General features: G+C 42.6%; 1 protein-coding gene across 3 annotated transcripts in view; it reads left to right on the top strand.

Annotated features, from left to right (window-relative positions):
* The window catches only part of LOC139761383 (uncharacterized), a 347706-nt gene that overhangs the window by 317161 nt on the left and 22606 nt on the right, over positions 1 to 7939 (top strand). For 2 of the 3 annotated variants that reach the window (XM_071685512.1, XM_071685514.1), the window contains exon 3: positions 6943 to 7022. The exons of the other annotated variant lie outside the window; for it this stretch is intronic. The gene's annotated coding sequence lies outside the window, so the exon portion shown is untranslated. The remainder of the gene's footprint in view (positions 1 to 6942; positions 7023 to 7939) is intronic. 3 annotated transcript variants of the gene reach the window in all.

Raw genomic sequence — 7939 nt, 5'->3', positions numbered from 1 at the left:
TGGGTGTGGGGGATGGATCTTATGGCAAGTTGGGTACCACGTTGTCTTCTTTAGTCCTCCTCGCGGACGGATGACTCCAATTGACATTTCTGGCCTGGGTAGTTTACGTTTGTGAGGGCGTCTCTCTCTATATCCCATTCTTATTTACTTATATATATATATATATATATATATATATATATATATATATATATATATATATATATATACACACACACGAGGGTTGAATGCTGTCCATCAACGCCAAATTCCAAAGTTTGTCGCGGTCCCCTTGCCCGGCGGTGCATTTTCCATCGGTCTTCAACTGCCTGTGACCTGAGCATCATCAGCAGACACGTTCAGCCACGACCCTCAGTGGCAAGTGATTGACATAGATGGAGTGAATACCATATCCATGACCTCAGGATCCCAAACTTGGGACATTCCGAGTGGGACTAATTATCTGCTGTGTGTCGTCTGTTCCTCCCTTGTAGCAAAGAGGTCCTCCATCCTGTGAACTTTTCCCTCCCTTCCTTCCTTTAGTCCAACATTCCCCCCCTTTGTATTGTGGTAGTGTCAAAGGCTTTCTGGCCGTCCAGATACATTTCATCCCCCCCCCCCCCCCCCCCCCCCCCGTCTGTCTATTGTGTCCACAACAGAGAGCTCACTCTCGCGTAGAAGTCTGAAATTCGCTGCCCATTTGGAACTCATTCGCCTCAAGTCCATCTTTTTCTCTCATAAAGGTTGTTTTTCATGTGTAAATGATCACCCATTCGCTTGTTTGAGTGTCTTTTTTAACTAACAATCTACTCCTGGTGAATTTATGAACCACTATAAACACTTATGTTCTACCTTATTCAATAACGTTCTTCAATTGTTCATTGTGTTCTCTCATAACAATGACATTCTAGATGGCTTGTTTTTTATTCTATTTTCGTACCGTCTGTATCTCGTCCATTCCTTAACTCCCGTCGTTACTGGGTATATTTACCCTCAATCTACCACCTATAGGTCTACAAACACCATTAGCTCTTACATCAGAACATTACACCATTATACTCAGACTCTCGAGTGTTTGTTTACATACATGTACCCGGATCGGCTAGGCCGCACTGTGGGCGTGCGAGAGACGGCCACCAGCATTCTCGGTCGACCACCAGCGACCCGAACTACCCACAACACAGGCTATACTAGGTAGGGTTTCTGATGTCACCCCCACACTTACCCACACACCCACACATACCCACACTTACCCACACACCCACACATACCCACACACTTACCCACACACCCACACATACCCACACACTTACCCACACACCCACACATACCCACACACTTACCCACACACCCACACATACCCACACACTTACCCACACAGCGTGATGATGAATTTACCATCTAACTTGTGGTTTAGTAAGGTGTTCGTGTTCGTGTGTGTGTCGTGATAATCCGCGTACGTGAGTGTTGGCAGTAACTGTTGGTAGTGATGGTGTCAGCAGCAGCAGGTGTTGGTAGCAGTAACTATTGGTGGTGATGGTGGCAGCTGTGGTGGTGTTGGCAGCAGCAGCTAGCAGCAGCAGGTGTTGGTGGCAGCGGCTCTCGTAAACCCACCGTCATGACTCGCCTTCGTATTTATCGTCCCACTCTGCCTCTCTCTCTTTATCCCAGCCCGCTTTGTCTCGTTCTCCTGCTGGGCGGGAGGGAGGGATTGTCTTTGGGGATAGGGGGATTGTCCTCCTGGATAGGGGGATTGTCCTTGTGGATACGGGGATTGTCTTTGTGGATAGAGAGATTGTTTTCATGGTTAGGAACATTTTCCTTGTAGGTAGAGGGATTATCCTAATGGCTAGTGGGATTGTCGTAATGGATAGGGGATTGTCCATGTTGGGGAGAGGGATAGGCCTTCAAGGGGGATGGGATTATCTTGGGTTGGGGGATTGTTCTCTTAAGTATGAGGGATTGCCCTCCTAGGTAGAAAGGATTGCCCTGTGGGAGTGTGGGTGGAGGATTGTCCTCTTGGGTAGGGGAGGGAGGGAAGGGGATTGCTTTCATGTGTGGGGAGATTTTTCTCCCATATGAGTATGGGAAGGGGGATTGTCTTCATAAGTAGGGGGATTTTGTGTTGTGGGTAAGAGGGATTGTTCTTGTGGGGTAAGGTGAATTTTCCTCATAGGTAGCGAGGGTTGTCCTTATGGTCGCAAGATGGTGTTTATGGATAGAGGGGATGTTCCTCATGGATAGGGCTCTTTCTTCATTATAGCCCCTTAATGGATAGAGGTCTTTCTATACTGTAATACCTTGAGCACTGTGGTTCGATCCTGAGGTATGATATAGCGTGTCCTTTGACGAAGCCCCTTGAGGTTTGGTTAGGTGAGAGGCTATACCAGTGGTTGCACCATCGCGCTTAGGGAATTTAACGGATACAGTACTGTATGATGATTAAGGAAGCTGGTCTCCAATCCTGAGAGCTCAGTGTCAGAAAACGCATCGCTGTTCCATTGCTGATCAACTCGGCTCTTTTGGTCCACAGTCAGTTTGTTCACGTACACTTCACATTGGTGGTGTTTCACAGTGCGTTCTGTAATGGTTCCAGTACCCATGATACCTTTACTTACCTATAGTGTTATTTTGCAAGGTCCTCCTGGGTTATATCTCTTGAAAATGATTATTTTCACCTGTAGCTTTTCACACTTTCGAGTGAAATCTATTTGTATAATTATGACACGTCCTTCCCTCCCCCTGCACTCCAGAGAGTAAGACTGAGTGATTTCTGACATTTGCAGTAACTGATTTTTTACTGCCAGTGCGGCTGGGAATGCTGTGCACATATTTGCTAACTTGGCTGTTTCGCCTGCCTTAAAAAGGTGGTATTGGTATACGTGAATATGTTAGTCAGGAACATCGGAGTGTTTTCAAGTATCTTGACATATTAGTCTACAGTAAAACTGTTTTAATGCTAGTGTGGAGAGTAAATGCTCTGGTGTACTGCTATAGGAAACATGTGTTTTCAAGTGTCCTCACTGATTTTCAAAGTTCATACCTTGCAGCCAACTGCCACTTAAATAGAAGTGATGGTTGGCAGTGTGTGTTGGCCGAACATAAGGTCATCTGACAGTCGGTGCCAAGATTTTCATACCCCATGGCAGAGGAGTTTAAAATTTTCTGGCAAAAGCCATACTGTTATCTTTGGGCCCAGTAGGAGACTTGTTTGTGTTGTATTTAATCTTTTTTTATTTTTCTATAATATTTATACTGTGTTCTATTAATTTATTCATGACATGTAGCCATGGTTTGTGTCTGTATCAGTGTTGCATTTAAGGAAGGAAAATTAAAGATGCAACACGGGTTTTTTAGAATCAATGATATTATGTTTAATGCAGTGGATTTTGGCTGTTGTCATACCAAGTAGGGACTTGTTCTTGTGGACTTGAGATTGACCTGACTGATGGGCATCCACCAAATTAATGGAAAATTGATGAATTGGATGAAGGGAGTAGGGTTGTGTGGCAGGCAGTAGCCCAGATTGGGAAAGCTGGCTTTCAACCCTCCACAGTCTTGCTGCTCGGTTTGAGACCATGACCTGCAGGCCTGCAGGCCTGCGTACCCTCCACAACCCGGTTAGTCGAGTTGAGGCCATGTCCTGCAGGCTTAACCTTCCCTACACAACTTGGCTGCTCAAATTAAGGCAGTGGCCCACAGTTCTACCTACCTTCCAATCCCTAGCTGGTCAAGTTGAGGCCATGGCCTACAGAACTGCATACCCTCTACAACCTGGCTGGTCTAGTTATGTGTTTAGTAAGTCCTTGAAGTGTTCTGCTCGGCAGTCCATAATGTTTTCAATACGTGCAGGTGGTAAGTTTAAAAATGAATATTGTCAAAAAAAAAGCTCTATGAGACAATGAAAAGAATGCTGAATACTTCTTTTCCTCTGCAAAGAGAAAGTCCAAAACAATTCACACTTTTGGCTCCTGAGGTACATAAAAAGCTTCATACTTGGATGATTTGAAGTGGAGAAATAAAAATTTAGAGCACCAGTAATTTGTGTTTAGAGACAACCCAATGGAAATCTTCTTAAACAGTCCTTCCACTGTGACAAACAGAAACAAATTTTTCCTCCATCTTATTTTGAGAAACCCATTGACAATACCAAACTTGGAGCTCTATCCTCATAAAAGAGTTCAGAAAACAATTGGTAAAAACATTTAACATTTTCTGTAGGAAAAGTTTTGAAGCCAGTATTATCCCAGAGAGTTTAAAAACTACTGACTTGGTCCTCTGTGCGAGGGAAAGAACAAAGCACTTCCAAAAAAAATTATGGGCCACTAACACTGCATGGCATAAAGATATTTGAAACAGTATTGAGAAAAGAGGTCACAGAATTCAGTATATAGAAATAGGAAATTTACACAAGCCAGAGCAGGGCTTGATGGTCCCGTCCTCCACAATTGCTGTCATTACGATGGGATCCAAGAATAGAATCTGTTGATGGAATACACAAGGCTGAAGTTATTTTATTCAGACTCCCAGAAGGTCTTTGACTAATATGATCATTGATGAGGATTCAATTTGTGTAATTTTCTAACAGACGCAGATAATAATTCCAGATTGTCCTAATTTGAATCCCTCCATACTCTGGAGCGCATCAGTATACCAAAGGGTCATACCGTTGTTTTCAAGGGAATCATTCAGAATGAGATGCAGGGATAAAGACAGCCCCAGAAACCAACATGTTGTAGTAGCACATCTTGTCTCACAGGTTATAGCATTTTTGTAGACTGCATTTTCTGTTGGTATCAGTCTTTGGAGTATTCTTTTTTTTAGTTGCATTTCTCATTTTCTGTGACCAATGTTCCATGGTGCTTTGCTTCCAATCTTTTTTTTCTGTTAAGAACAGTTATGAGAGTTTTTTCTCTTACAGTATTGGTCTGTTTTTGTGTCATAGTTCCCGATTTCTGAGAACATTGGCCTGTTATTTACTCTTTTCATAGTTTCTGGTTTATATTAACTTTGGCAGTGTTAAGTTGAATCCATAGAGTTCATTTTCTGAAAACTTTATTGCATTGTTTGCTGCCCTTCATATCCATATACTGTTAACAGTGGTCTGTTTTGTTCATTTTCCGTTAATTCTTGTTTGACATGCTTTTACAATTTCTATTCTCCATCATTGTTGGCTTTTGATATGTTGTTATTCAGCTGGTGTTAATTTATGCTTGTCAACAGTATTATTCTAATTTTTTTCCACTGTGGTAATAAATTTTGTTATATCATTGGCTCAACTTTCTGGTAAGGGCCACCCATATGTTACATACCAACTCGTAATTAACTAGTGCACCAGTCGAAGAGTGATTTAAGTTGTTGAGTATCATTTCAGTGTCATTTTGACTTGATGATGCAAAGCTTTGCTTACTTATGTGGAATAATTGTGTGGCATATAGATGATGGGATGTGGGCATGTGAGAGATGGCAAAGATGAAGTAAAGTTGCTGGCGGAAGAGAAAAGAAAGATGTAAGTGCTGTACCAGCAAGGAAGGCGTGTTAGTGATTGAGAGTGGTAGAGGATATGTGGACCAGATGTTTACTTTGAAGAATTTATGTGTGAAAGACAAGGAAAGGCATATTGATTGCGTTGAGAGGGGCTTTGTGGAATATACTATGTTAGTATATCATACAAATAAGGAATGTGCACCATTAGGAAGAGAAGAGGGTGAGTGGCTCCAGTTGAAGGCAGGACTGCATCAAGGATGTGTGATATCATTATGACTGTTCAGTCTAATATTGGATGGGGTTGTGAAGGAGGTAAATGTAAGGTTAGAGAGAAGAGTAGCTCTGTGGCCTGTCGAAAGAGGTGATTCATTTGGTGTTTGCAGATGACACAGCTGTGATGGCAGGCCCAACTAAATTTAGGCATGTGTGTGTAAAAGGAATTAACGTAAATAAAATCAAGGTAATCAGAATTAGCTGGGGAGATAAATGGTTCGATGGAGTGTGAGTTTGAACGAAGAAAACTGAAATAAGTGGGATGTTGTAGACAACTGGGTGTAGACATGACAGCAAATGGAACTATGGGTGCTGAAGTGAGCCGAAGGATGTGTAACAGGGCAGAGGTTTACACGAGAAAGACAGACAACAGGAGGCCACTGTCTGTGAAGGCAAAGATGGGAATGTTTGATGGTTCAGTGTCCTGATGGTTCTGTAGAAATGGGAGTCACCTGCCTTACAAACAAAAGCACCCAAGAGGGTGGATTTGCCGAAATGAAATGCCTGAGGCAGTATTTGCAGTGGGGAGGGTTGATCAAGTAAGGGATGACTGTGATAAAGAGATGTGGTAATGAGCAGAGTACATACAGTTTGTGCTGTAATGGTTCAGACATATGGATAGGATGAGTGAGGAGTGGCTGACTAAGAGGATGTATTCATCAGAAGTTAAGGGAACAAGGAGACCAAGGATGAGATGGAAGGATGGAGTGAAAAGATACTTTGAATCATTAGGGTCTGAACATGTAGGAGGATGTAAGAGGTACACGAGATAGAACAAATTGGAGTGATGTAGTACACAGGGAGCAGTGTGTTGTCAGTAGGCTGAATCATGACATATGAAAAAGTCAGGAAACCACAGAAAGGTTTATGGGGCTTGGCTGTGGATAGAGAGGCTTTGGTTTCTGTGCATATATACATGACAGCTAGAAATTGATGTGAGCACATTAATGCCTTTTCTTGATCTATTCCTGACACTACATTGTGAACACAGAACACAGAGAACAGGCAGGAAAAAATGATTAAGTATTATTTGGAGTATGGGGAGTTAGGGTAGGCCATTCACGGCATACAGACAGTAACTCTGTTCTGACGTTTTCCTGAACTCACAGAATGTAAGCAGACTCCTTTTTTGTACTAGCTTATGTAAGAATGATCTCATCTACGTATAACATTCTGTGAGACTAAGTGTGGCGTTTGTTGCAGATGTTGGTATCGGGATCCGAGAGACGCGCCCAGTTAGCAGCGCACAGGAGCGGCACGTAAGATACTCTCATCACAGCTAGGTCAGTCGCCAGCCCTCATGCATACACACTCTTTCTCCTCACCTCCAGTTCCCTTCCACAAAAATACATTTTTGAAATCATCCCCTTGAGCACAATAGTACAACCCTTGGGCATGACAGTATAACCCATGGGTATGATCATAAATAAATAAATAATGGTTTTTTGAATTTAGGCAGCTATTTAGCCGAAATTACACAGTTGTGTGATACAGTTGTTACAGAACTGGGATGTCAAGATAGTAACTAGTTAACTAATCATAAGAGAGCTTAAGATCAAGGTTGGCATGTTTTAGATGAGCACGTGAGTGAGGCACATCTAGACAGTCAGGGTGGCAGACATACATGAATATTTACAGAGCAAATAATGTGGTTTATATATCATGGAGTTAGTGAACATTAAGGGTTGAATAGTTACATTGATACAGTTGCTGACATACCACATAACATAACTTACAGGATACCGAGCTGTTTACTTGCCTAGCTATGTACTGTTCATGGATTGTATATGACGTTCATAGTGTTATTCATAGGACTGTTTTTATATGTCTGTACGAGCTGTGATTAGAAGTTGATTGTAATAATGTCGATGGTGGAGGGGCACTGAGAGTAAGGTCTCTGTCGTGGGTACGTCAACAGTTTATTGCCAAACTGCCAGTGTTGGTCAGAGAGGATGTACACGTTCAGCAAGATGAGGGCATCTTAGTGGGTGGTGTAAGATGGGCCCAGGATGATTCTGCATGCTCTTTCTTTGCACACCTTCTACCTCCTGCTTCTGTGGAGCTGATAGAGAGGAGGACCAGGCTGGGGTGGCGTCGGTGAGCATAGGTAGAATGAAGATGATATGATCTTTGGGCTTACCCTTATGGTCCAGGCTATCATAACCAAGGGTTGAACTGATGTGCTTATTGATTATACATA

The sequence above is a fragment of the Panulirus ornatus genome, chromosome 40 (genome assembly GCF_036320965.1).
Source record: "Panulirus ornatus isolate Po-2019 chromosome 40, ASM3632096v1, whole genome shotgun sequence".
Taxonomy (NCBI): Eukaryota; Metazoa; Arthropoda; class Malacostraca; order Decapoda; family Palinuridae; genus Panulirus; species Panulirus ornatus.
Note: the sequence above shows the minus strand (reverse complement) of the source record. Positions and strands in the feature narration are given on the sequence as shown.